Here is a 13530-nt window from a genome sequence, read left to right as displayed (position 1 = left end):
TGTCTGAGAGCCATCCTGAGTAATCTATCTATGATATATTTCATATGCTTTTTTAGTTCAGGAAACTATTTTAAATTAAGCTTGGGCATTTTTAGTTTTGAATTATGTTAGTTATATATATATATGTATACTCAATATTATACATTAACTTACATGTGTTAGTGTACTTTACTTCTTATTTTCACTAAATACGTTGAGGTTTAGATTTGGGACTTTCCACTGCATTGAAACAATGATTTCTATTGGTTCTGCAAATCAGTCATAAACGTTCCTATAATGACCCACAACCGTACGAAGATTCAGAATTTGCCTGTCGGCTCTCCTCCTGTTTGTGAAGAAGACAAACAGAGACGAGCACCTTTGGAGGAACAGACACCATCGTCACGTTCCTTTGCTTATTAGATCACCCATCTGCGCTGGAGGAAGCGTTGTTCTGCTTTTCTGCCTGTATCTTTGTCTGTCTGTGGCGGCTCCATTGTTTCTCTATGTATTTCAGGTAGACTATTGAGTTTATTGATCTTTGAATAGAAATACTGACAAGGAGGTTATGTTTTTAACGGTTTTAGTCTGGTTTTTAGCAGGATTACGGAAAAATCGCTGGATGGCTCTTGATGGAAAAAAAAATCTGAAGATGGGTCTTGGTCTTATTTCGATCCCATTAAATTTTGAGAGTGATCTGGATATCCGTCAGGATAAAGAAAAAAAAGGAAACTTGGATTATCCCACTTACAAGGCTTTGGTAAGTGATTTGAAATATACATTCAAATCACTTACCAAAACAGTCATAAAGGGGTCCGATATGCACTATCATGCAAAATGTCTTCTGGATCTGATCAAGACTGAGGTCAGGAAAAAAACACTGACATTTTAACATTTAAAACCCCATTTATGCGTTCATTCCATTTTACTTTTACTTTTCATGGTTGGTGTATAACTATACCAAGATCAATTCATAACCTGTTGATGATGGTCCAGATCACCATCCGTATGGTGTAAATCCAATTAGGAGGGGGATGAGATGCTTGGTTTGTTTACTTGCACTTTGCAGAACTATGTACTGTGTGGGAGGAGTACAAATACACACTATATATAGCATGAGCACCTTGAGCATATATTTATTCCAGTTTAAATGTCTTCACTTCAGGAAGTGCATGTTTAAAGCGAGAGAGAAACAGTTGTGTGAATGTGTGTCACTGTACTGCTAACCTAGTCCATCCCTCTCCTGGACAGGTGCATCATCTGAGACCGGCAACCAAAGAGAGGTACGCGCAAAACAGGTACGCACAGTAGATACACACAGATGCTGACGCACGCCTATGTGTTGAGCTGGTATTAATGAACATCCATATTTTTCCCTTTGGCTATAGTGCTAATGTTCAATTTGATGGTTTAATGTCCCTTAATGATGACTCTATGTGCCCATGCTCATTGCCCATCCATCAACCAGGAGCACATCTAATCAGACAATTATAACTCATCTAACGCTAATTTCCGTGAATGTATTCATCACCAGAACTGGCTATCTAATATGAACACAAAAATACTTTGCGTCAAAGTGGTGATGCACCACACACACACACACACACACACACACACACTCTCACACTCACATATTTTTTTGAATTGGACATCAGAGGCGATGGTGGCGCCGGTGGTTGAGAGGGTAATCCTATGATCGAGAGGTTGGCGGTTCGATTCCTGGCTCAGGCACACGTGTACACTGTCGTTGTGTCTTTAGGCAAGACGCTTCACCCACATTGCCTGGGCGCATGCGCACGCGGTGACCAGCAGCAGGCTACAGTTAGGAAGTGTAACTGCTGTAAGCCAAATTGCCCTCCGAGGGACAAATCAATAAAAAGTATTTAGTCATCTCTCTTATCTTCCTCTTGTGTAGTTCAGTTTCTATTTAATTCTCTTTCATTTACATAACCTTCCTCATGCCTGCTAAGATATTAATGATTACTACTCACATCTACCGTGTTTTTAAGTGCAGATGGATCAAACTTAAAGAGCAAAAAGACAATAACATAATTTGCAATAAATACCAGATGCACATGAGCCAAATAGGTTGGACCAGTGGCCCCGAGTTAATGCTGCGCCTCAATATCATATCAGTGTTGCCCTCAATTTGTCCATCTGCACGGTGGCACAGTTGATAGTGCCATTGCCTCACAGTAAGAAGGCCCAAAGGTTCAAATCCAACTTGGGGAATTTCTGTGAGGAGCTCTGCATGGGTTCTCTCTGGGTTCTCCGGCTTCCTCCCGCCACCAAAAAACAGACAATTTGTGTGAATTGGTCACACTAAATTATCCGTAGGTGTGAGTGTGTGAGTGGATAATTGTCTGTCTCTGTGTGGCCCTGCAAGACTGCATGGCGGCTTGTCCAGGGTGTATCCAGCCTCTTGCCCATAGACTGCTGGGATAGGCTTTAGTAGATCCCGTGACCTTGAATTCAGATTAAATGGTTAAGGAAATGAATGAACAGTCCGTCTTTGTGCTTGCTTGAGATAACATCATTAGCTCCGCCGCGATCCAGATCACCATGAGGATGGTGTAAATCTAATTACGATGGGAAATGAGCTGCTCGGCGGAGGTCAGCGCTCTGAGTGCTTTTCTAGCTTATAATGGAATACTCAGAGAGCATTACAGTAGAGAGGGAAAAATGAGTAATACTATAGGAAGATAGGTGGGTATAACAGAGATGTAGCTATCAGTGTCATTTTAATGCAAATATTTTATGACCACTGAGCATGAGAATGAAGCCACATGCAGCTGATCTAGAATCTGCTGAATTTTAATGCATCATGTGTTCATTGCAGACTAAATTTGTCTTATAATGTGTCTGTTCTTTTTTATTTTACTGAGCCCATCCTCTGGTTATGAGCAGAAATAAGGCTAAATGTATAGTCCTTAGGGATAGATGAGCTGCGATGGATGCAGAGATTGTGTTTCCATTTTCTTTCTTGTTGTTGTTTTTGATGACAAAGGATGAGCGTGAGAAGCGGAGCTTTTATTCAACACAGGAGAAATCTACAAATACTGAGCCTTTTCTAACTGAAGAAAGACAAAATAAGGGCATTGCAAAGAAGGGGAGCATTATAAGTTGAGACAAGAGGCGAGGGTGACGGCAGTGGAAGCGTTTGATCTCAGGTTTCTAATCAATGGGGATTATGGTCTGTGTGACTGCGTCAGTCCTGATTAAGGCAGCGACACCGGGAGACGACGGTGCATCCAGAAGAGCAGCAGACAAACGGCGCCTCATTCCGAAGAGAGGCGTTCTCCTCAACCCTGTCCTCATGCATCTGATCACATTTCAGAACTGTGAGGCAAGACTTGGAAATTTCGGTGTGCGCGGGTGTATTTAACATTTATAAAATGGTAGAGAGCGTGACTAGAATCCCATTGTGTTAATCTCCATCACGCAGTCTGTGGAGACACTGCTGTCGCACGCCGTGCTACAGTGAGACTGTATGGCGTGTAGAACACAATATATGATTGAATGTAGACTTAAGAGGATGCTTTCAAAAGGTTGCTGGTAAATATATACGTTATTGAAGACTTCAATATTTGCATCTGGGCATTTTATCGATAATCACAACGTTGATTCCCCCCCCCCAACTAGATGCTAATATCTAACTAGGACTGTGCTTTAATTCTGCCTTCATATTTATACCTCCTCTTAACAGTTCTCTTTCTTCTTTTGGGTCGATTAAGACCATTCTGCTGAGAAAGCAGCTTTTCACGGTGACAGGCCCTCTGCTGATGAACTGGACCTTTTGTATCTTCCTCTTCACCAGAAGAGGAAGATACAAATAGATACTGGAAGAGATAACTTCCAGTCTGCCGTCCTGGTACAGAGATGGAGCCTGTAGATAAGCTCTTTAATGTGGCCTTACCTCCTTTGTGCTGGACACTTTGTCCATTTGACCCTGTGTTGGCGCAATCAATACCGGAGGTCTTTGGAGTCTGACTGTTCCCAAGTTTCTTTGAAAATATAGCGATATTACCTTGATGCTTATATTTTCAAAGTAGAGTAGTGGAATAAAGGTCCCATTATAGTTGAAGAAGAAGGCTGATAACCATGAAACTGGATGCTCTGTTTAAGTTCTTTATTTTCTTTCCTTCGAATTGCACGTCTCTTAACAGCAGTCCAGACGGACACAAAAATAAATAATTAAAAAACACTTTTACAGGTTATGGAAGTGTTGCTGTGCAACAATTGCAGTCACACATTTCATGTTAAAACTGTTTAGATTGTTGCCTTGGGATTCCAACCCGTGCTGCCCGGGCCTCAGAAGGGCTTACAGGCTCAGATGCAGCTCGGCATTAGTCGAAGACGTGTCCTTAAAGGTAATGAAAAAGATTTCCAGATCATTCTCTTTCAAAGTCAGTCAAGAGTCCACCTTTGATCTCAGCTTTTTAAGACAACTCAGGGGGGCCAGAACCACCTTTTAAGAATTCTCGTGAAAATGCAACAAATCCAAAAAGCTTCTTCAGACAAAAGGGAGACCTTACCTGAATACGATCAGTCGTACTCTTAAACTTGTTGTCAGGGTTCCTGAACAAACAAATTGCTTGCCTTATATTTCATTGTTTCAAGTCCTTATATCCCATCAGTGATTAAAGTCGGCCCAATCCCCCTTTCAGCTTGATCAATAATTAAAGACTTGTCAGTCTGCCCCAAAGGTTTGGAGCCTAATCTTCATTCAGGTCAGTCCAAGCAATCCGAGCCTCTGGAACAAACGCTGAATTCAAGATTCATTATGGGTTAACTATTCCAGGGAAAAAACAAAACATTTGCTAATGAATGGCGGCTCCTTCCCCGCAGGAATTGTAGAAATTTACCCAATGTTTCTTTGTTGATTGTTGATTTCTGTGAACGTTTTCACAGATAATGGTCAAAGACATTTTGATTTCCATATTTGTCCTCCCAACCTTTACTGCACTATAGCGGTGCAGGAGTAAATGCGCTGATGAAGCAGAGCAGACGGAGATCAAAGTAGGTGCCATTATGCTTCAGAAAGAAAACACAAAAATAGCTGAATCTGGGATAACAAATAAATACATTATGTTACTTGTCACTACAATAAAGTGCATTTATGATGCCATCAGAAGCACAAGCCAATACCCATAACAATGCCTTTCAATAAAAGACGCCTTAAACTGAGCCCTATGTAAATTAAATTAACCGTTATGGCTGTCTGCCATCGAGCTGTTGAATGCAGTCCTCATTTGGATTCCTCTGGTACTTATTCTCTCCCTGCGTTACCATTGAACAGACGGCAGCAACAGAAGACTGCGTCAGTCCTTTTCATCCTGCTTAGTTGCTTTATCATCGCCGCACAGCTTCGTCGACTGCAGCTGCAGTTTGTGTGTCATTTAAGTCCTTCTTTACATCACAAAAGAAGGAGGAAGACATCCGGCACAGGTGGGAATAGGACAACTTGTTTCTCCACCTATTTCCTGAAGGGTACAACACGTGTATTGTCTATACTCTGTCCCCACAAGTGGAGGAAGCCTTTTGAACGGAGTGGATGAAAGGAAAGAACTGGCTTGTTGGAAAGGGATGGAGACCTGCACACATCAACAGCTCATGAGGCGACAGGTCTCTTGAGCTGTTTAGGTCATGTCTGAGCACAAAGATAGGAGAGGATCAAGAGAACTGAGAGGGAGAAATGCAAAGGAGTGCAACTGAAGCATTGTTGTGTTTTAATGCAGGAGCTCTATGGCAGCGACACAGTTTTTAAATGAACACAGCATAATGGAAATGTTGTACAGGGGCTTTGAGCCTTAAACACAAAAGATAGAAACAAAAGATCTCTCTTTCTCTCTCTCTCTCTCTCACACACACACACGTTTTTCATACAGTGACAGCGGGCAGTCCAGGAATGGAAAATGAGTTTGCTGAAAGCCATGCATTGTGTAAGAGCAGAAAAGAAGAGCAGTGGGTATTCAGCGTGACGTAGAAAAGGCCATTCGGTTCCTCCTCTCTCGTAGCTGCTGAACTCAAAAGCATCTCAAAAGAACCGAAGCATTTCCCCTTCCTCCCTAAATGTGTATTTGCCCTCTCGCTCTGCCATAGCTCCCTCTGTCTCATGTGCCCTATTTCCAAATCTCTCTCATCCTCTGTCCATCCCTCCCTTTTTTTTTTAAATATAATTTTTTTATTTATTGTTTCCCCACTTTTGATCACCTCTCTGAATGTTTCCCATTTTTTTTCTTCCTGCTCTCATGTAATTTGTTTTTTCTGCGCTAAATGTTGCTGCCAGCTTCATCTTAATTAATCGTCTTGATTTACTATAATTAAACGAGACGAAGCGCAAGAATGGTCCTCATGAATACTCTTTGACCGTGCTGATCGCCATGCGACACAACTGCTTGTTGTGTTTTGATGTCGCGCAAGTGCAGGATTAAGACACAAAGCAAGTGCAACTTTTTCATTGCAAAATTGAGACTGCTCAGATGAACAGGATCAGTACAACACCAGAAACGCATTGTGAAAATGCTGGATTAGAAGAGTATATACGGCTCCATGCTTTTATCTAATATTACTGCACCATGTTGCTTCTCAGCAGCGTCCCAGACACCTCCGGGGCTCTTCAAAGGTTTTTGCCTAACTAGAATGTCATATGTGATCAAGTGAGAACATTCATAATGTGGTAGATTTCATTTAATCATGTTGATTAACAGAGTATTAGGAAGTGCGCATATACTTCTAAACCACAGGCATGCAATTAAAATTGCATCCCCTGCTGTGGGCCAAACTCTTTGATTGAAACACATGCTCATCCTTTTTGCCAAACAGAAGAAACATTTCAGAACACACTAAAATGCCGCACATATGAAACAATCACCACACTTTGTAAAAAACAAACAAACAAAAAAGAAGAGAGAAATAATACAAATCTATGTTTTAACATGAAGACGGGGTTTGAGCCTTGTGTTGTAAGACAAGCCTCGCTGACTAACAAGCTGCAGTCAGCTTAGACATTGTACTGAAGAATAAAAGCATTGGATGAAAAAGCAGGCGTCTATTCATCATTTTGTCTATAATAGAGACATAAAAAAGAGTTCTAATCCTGTAAATGGAGCTTTCATTTTCTCAAGAGATTTCATACCTGTTGGTGGACAGATAATGCATTGTGAAAGCGAGGCCAATCTAAATGCTAATGGTGTCACTATTCTGTAGCCATTACCGTGTGAGATCTTCTTTTACTAATGTTAGATTGGAGAAATGAAAATGGAGCTTTAACCATCGCAGAAAGACTGGTAGAAAAATTCAGCCATTCGTCGGCAACACCAAAATATTTCTCATGTTCATAAGTTTGAATAAATACACAAATGCATGAATAGAACTATAAATGTAACACAATCGATGAAAGTAACTTTTATTTTCATTACATATGGAAATGATCGGTCACTTTACAATATACACCGTGGGAAACAGAGCAAAGACAGATTTGCAGGTTTGATTCCCACTTGGTATTGTTGAATGATTTTGCAAATTAAACACGTTGAAATTAAACTTTCTGACTGGTTATACATTACAGCGAATCTAAGGAATAGATGGGATTTAAAATTCTCATCCTTCACTTCTGCATTTCAAAATAAAGCTCTTACCTGCTTCTCCGCGATCCCTGTCACCTTCTGTATCGACGATATTGATTTTTGTCAAGGCTCCGATTACAGAAATCCACTTTGACTGAGCCCAAGAGCACTGGCTGTGTGGAATGAAATGAGGGGCTATGTGACTCAAAATGCAGAGGGGTGTTCCTAGGTTTTTGTGGGACAGTTTTTGTTTTTTGGCAAACACAATACTGAGGAACACAGCCGAGTTATAAAAATGTTTTTTTATTTAACTTCACTTGGTTTTTATTGTGCTTGGTGAAATAAATGATCAAAATTAAATAATTTATTTTTCTATTTAACTTTTTGTATTGGTTTTCATTTTAATAAACAATATACCGGTATACAAAAGCAAAAAGAGTGAAAACAAGACCTCCAACAAAGAAACATGAAATAAAATCAACTAAATACAAAATAATAGAAAGGGACAAATAGAAATGATAAAAGTTGTCAGTGCCTCCTGTGAACGTTTTACTACATTCTGCTTGATAAATCGGTGAAAGTGTGCAACATGGAATGGGTAGTCATCAGTGGCCTGAGGTTGTGTTATTTGTGGTGGTGTGGAATCCATCTCTCGGTCCTGTCTTTGTTGTGAAACAGCCCAGAGACAAGAAGAAAAGACACGGTTGTAGCCCTCCGGTTGCAGGAGAAGCCAATGAGCAGAGCCCAATGGTCCTGAAAGACGAGGCAATTTGGCCTGAGTGATGGGAATAATGAGAAAAGAATTGTAATAGTAAGAGTCGAGAGAGACAGAGAGAGAGGAAGGGTTGGCAGAGCAGGAATAAGATGAGTCCAACAAAACAAGAAAAAGGGAAAGTGAGTGATCACCCATGCAAGAAAGCCTGATGTTTTTGTGTTCATGTTGAGGTGGTTTCACATTAACCTGTGCAAATGGAGGTTGTGACTAGGGCGAGCAAGGAAGGGACAACAGGAATGTTGCCAGAGAGAGAGAGAAAGCAAGTAGTGTAGCTGAGGGACAATTTCCCCTCCATCTCAACCACCCATGGCCTTAAGCCCAACCATCAGCCAGATACATCTTCACACAATGCAACTCACGAAGGCCAGATTTGCGGTGCAAAGTGCAAAAAAAGGCTTCTACAGATGGAAAAAATCTTGTAGAGGAATAGAGAAATTTAAAGTCCTGTCAAAGAGATAAAAGAAGATGGTGAAAATGGTAACTGCAGATAATGAAACATAAAAGCGGTGAGCAAGAGAAGGTGGAACAGGAAAGTCCAAAGGTGATCTTCTGAGAGCAGGTGGAAGATGAAATGTAAGTACAGCGGAAAAATGCTCCACCTATCCACTCTCCTCTCTGCTGCCGGTGCATTGTGACAGAGGAGTGTGATTCTGCAGAGCGATGACACCATTTCTGTAGATCCTGTATATGCAGGGCAGGCGAACATGTGACCGGTAACATCTGAAACCAGCGACATCGCTTTCGATATCCTCCATCCATGCAGGCTGCTCGTGATCGCAGCTTCTCTCTCAGGGAATGTGAGTCTCTTTTAGTCAGCAGCTGGAGATACAATGGACATTACCATTGCAGATTGATTACAGGAGCCAATGGCTTCATTAATGCGCTCGCCACCACCCCTGGAATCGCAAAGGAAAATGTACAGCGAGCTGCTCCAAAGGCTGTGCTATCTGTTCTCACTGAGCTCCCTGCCAAATATTGAGACATGCTGTATGTCACTTCCCCTCTTCTGCTTCCTGAATATAGTCTAGAACTTGACACGTGTGTGTTTGATAAGTGTGCGAGTGGACATAACACCAAGCAGCAACAGTCCATGAAAAACAGTTAGCCCACAGGGATTTGTGGGCTTTTTCTTCTTTCACCTTATGGCGGTCTAACTTTACAACATAATCTCAGCTGTCTGTCAGATGAGGTTTCTGTTCTTTCCTGGGGCGATGATACAGCCCCAAACCTGAAATGATTGCTACTGATTTTTACAAATTCTTCAAATCTTTCTTAGAAATGCCTTTACTAGTGTTTTGGTGCTTTTAACCAAAGTCTACAAGTGGAGCATTTTAATAAAGCCCAAGATAAATGTACATTTTCACATTGATCTTTTTTTCTTTTTTTTGAGTATCTGTTGTCTGTTACTTAGCAAATGTTAGAAAAGCTTTGTTTAACAATAATGTCTTGCTACATTATTATACACATAATAAACATTAAAAAAAATCTGAGAGTGAAAAAAAATAATAATAAATTGCTGATTTTGTATTTTTGAGGTTGATTTTGGTGCGAGTAGCAGGCAGAGATGCAGACGGAGGCTGCTGTACAGCTGCTGATTGTGATGCGTTCGGCTCTGGCAGATGTGAGTCTAAGAAATAATGTAATGAACTCAGCTCAAACTACATTTTTTGATTAAGCAAACAAACAAACCTTTTCTGTGATGATAATTATTATTATGCAAATGAAGTAACCCGTATTGTCTCAAAGATTGCTCAATTTACTAGAGAAACAACAACCCATCATTCCCACAGGTCAGTCAGTCCAGGAAATTGCAAGAACTTTTAAGTCATCTTCAAGAGCTGTTTAAAAAAAAACCCATCAAACGCTGTGATAAAAGTGGCTCTCAGCCGTACCGTCAAAGGAAAGGAAGCCCGAGATTTACCTCTGCTGCAGAGGATAAATTCATTAGAGTTACCAGCCTTCGATATCACCAGTTAGCAGCATCTCAGATTAGGGATTACAGGAGTGTTTTGCACAGCTCAAGAAGCAGACTTCAGACAAATCAAATAAATGACATGCCTCGTCATGATGCAAGATCTCATAAGTCGAAATGCCTGCTTTTCCAAATGGTAAATAATGTGAGACAACACAGGAGCGACATAAAAACACTGACAGAAAAGACAAAATCATCAATGGCATCATGTCAAAAACTCCGAGTATCCCCAGCTCTATGTTGAATTTATGTATCAAGAACCCTCAAGTGGGCACAAATAATCAAGTGTTCACAAAGTGTATAATAAAGGTCAAATAGGCCAGAATAGTATCCACGGGATAAGAAGGAATTTAAACCAGAAAGCTTAATGAAATCCTGAGGTCATCTCTTGACCTCTGAATTACTACCACATATCCCAGTAATCCCTTAAGAGAAATTTGCATCCCACTGCGTGTTTTCACAAATGTCCAACAGGTCCATTTGAGGAAGAGGTTCTGCATTGGTGCATCGTGCAAATACACTTGTTTGTTCTATAGGTATCGGTTCATACAATGACTTCTAATGTTCACCGTAATGTTATTGGCATAAAGCCAGCATAGAAACATGCCTTTCTTTTTTCAGCCCACTTGAGGCAGCAGACATCCTTCATGAGGGCTAGTTGTTTCTGTTTGTGCTGCAGGACAGCCTCGCAGGGCAACTTATTACATCTTAAAGGTCGGGCCATTAAGTGGGCTACTATGACTGACTCAGGCAGTTTGGCACCCCAGGGTCACAAAGGGTTTCCACCCCATGGAAAATCTATCTCAGAGAGTTAGTTAGATGCTGTTTGGCTAAGCTATTAGCACATTCAGCAATGGAAGACCACAATTGAAGTGAGGAAAGAGCAGTTTGCAGCTAAGAAGCCACAATTTGTGGACGAGAACTGGCTCATAAATACAAAATTAATGGTCATTTCTATCGCTTTTATTCTTCCTTCATAGATTTGTCTCTCTTCTTTGGTATAATATATATAACAATTCATGTCGACTAGCAACCACAGCCTAAAAAAAATAATTTTTCTAAAAAGATTTAAGGCAAAACTTTTTTTTAAAGATCACCTCAAAGAGAAATGTAATCCAACAGAGATGATGACAGACTAGAAGATCAAAGTGATCTTTTTTAATATAAAAATTCATGCTGTTTTTTTGTGATTGCTTTTACAGCCTACTTTGTATGAGATATATAAATGAATGATGACAATTTTACCTTTATGCACTGCATAAACTGCAAATAGCATTTCGAATTGTTGCGGATAGTTTAATATCAAGCTTCCAGGGGTGAACTCGTCGATGTTTTAAGAGGAAAATCAGTTGGTAATACATAAAGTCACGGCTGTATCACAGACAACCATGAAAAATAAAATGGGGGGGGGTGGCGAATCATTTGCTTTGCATGCATCATATACATACATAAACACACTTTGGCCCCTGAGCTGTATTATAGGACAACATTCCATCTTGTTTTCCCTACATTTATAGAGGTCATCTGCTGACATATATTTACTGCAACAGCTCACACCATCCAGTGTGTTTCTGTGCTTCTAGAAATGTTTGCACATCTGTGGATAATCATTTCTTAGAGGACTGTGGATGTGATGGCAAATTATAGTTCGCCTAGTTTTGTTTGTGCCTTGTCCTGAAAATGAAAAAAGTGAGCAAATAAAGCTTTAAAAACAAACAAACAGACACCTGAAGCGTGTTCATTCTCTCCTCTCTCAAAATGTAGCTGCCATGAAAAATCTCTCATTGTGAATGGAAATGCTTGTGGGCATCAGGATGGACCATGACCCAATGTACAAAGAAAAATAATGCTCTAGTAACTTTAACTTAATCTTCCTTCAAACTTTTATCACTCTGTGTGAACTATGCACAGAGTTGTATTAATGTGTGTGACTCTCTTTTGGGGTACGGTATGTTTAAAAAGTCCTTTTTATTTTACCCCCTGTAACTTTGGTGGTAAAATGCACAGGCAGCCTCATGCATGCACTTGTCCCTGTTTTTCTGTATTAACAAGAAAATTATCTCCAAATTCTGAAGCACATTTTCATGAACATAATAAAATTATGCACTTTTATCGCTTTAATTCAGCGAAACAAGTTTTCATTAAAACTGAAGTTCTGCTCTGCTTGTGCTGAATTAATGAGATAGTTAATTATCTCATTAATTCAGAAATTAATTCATAGAAAGAGGTCGATCATTTTTTTGCTCAAGTGAATATATTATGCTTCCCTAAAAAGACATATAAAAACCATTAAATGGGACTTTACTTGTACATTCACATTAAAATATGTCAGATTACCGTGGGAGTGGTTGGGTTAGGGTTAGGATCTTGATCTTCATGAACAAATAGACATCGACATGGTTTGGCAATTAAGACTGCAGACAAATCTATTTTTAGATTAAAAATGACTCAATCAGTACAGATGCTGGCCAGAGCTCGGAGGCCCTTAGCCGATAATGGGATTTTCAATGAGCACATAAAATCTTTTCCATTTCAGCAAATGAATGTAAAAGGTGACATATCATACCCCATTTTCGCAGGTTAGCACAATTCCCTGTGGCCCAAATGAAATGTCTGTGACATGCTTTTGGACAAATTCCACAAAGATCAATTGCCAATTAAAGCACCATTCTCAACAGACCAGCTGGCTTGAGTGACACTTCTCAGGTGTATGGCTTTATGTTTCCATGGCAACTCTTGCATATAAAACCTGTGAGAAACATGGTGCTGGAGAAAACAGAATGAACAGCAACTTCAGTTTACTCTTCTTGTTCCTCTATCATCGACGCGCCTCTCGTTCGTTTGGTGACTCCGCTGGTTAAACGGCTTGTGTCTTGTCAGACAGCAGCTGCATTCTTGATGTTTTTTTTTAAAGTAGAACATTTCCCATCTCTTCAGAATAGAGCGGGCGATATTGGGAGCTGATTCCTGCAAGGCCAAAATCATTTTTAAAAGCGTTTGTGTCTGAAGTGAAGCATGCTGTGCATTGTAACGTCTGACTGCCTTTCCCCTACGGGTCTTTTATGATGAACTGCAGGTGTCAACAGTCTTTACGAGACAATTTCTGCTCACAACACACATGAGATAAATGCACGTATGCTGTTGCCCTTTTTTCTTGAAATCAAAGATGTTCCAAGAGACCAAAAGTGAGAGAGATATTCAGATTGAGTCTGCATGGGACATTCAGAGTGGATTAA

The sequence above is a fragment of the Brachionichthys hirsutus genome, unplaced genomic scaffold (assembly GCF_040956055.1).
Source record: "Brachionichthys hirsutus isolate HB-005 unplaced genomic scaffold, CSIRO-AGI_Bhir_v1 contig_288, whole genome shotgun sequence".
NCBI classification, from domain to species: domain Eukaryota; kingdom Metazoa; phylum Chordata; class Actinopteri; order Lophiiformes; family Brachionichthyidae; genus Brachionichthys; species Brachionichthys hirsutus.
This window is presented reverse-complemented; position numbering follows the sequence as displayed.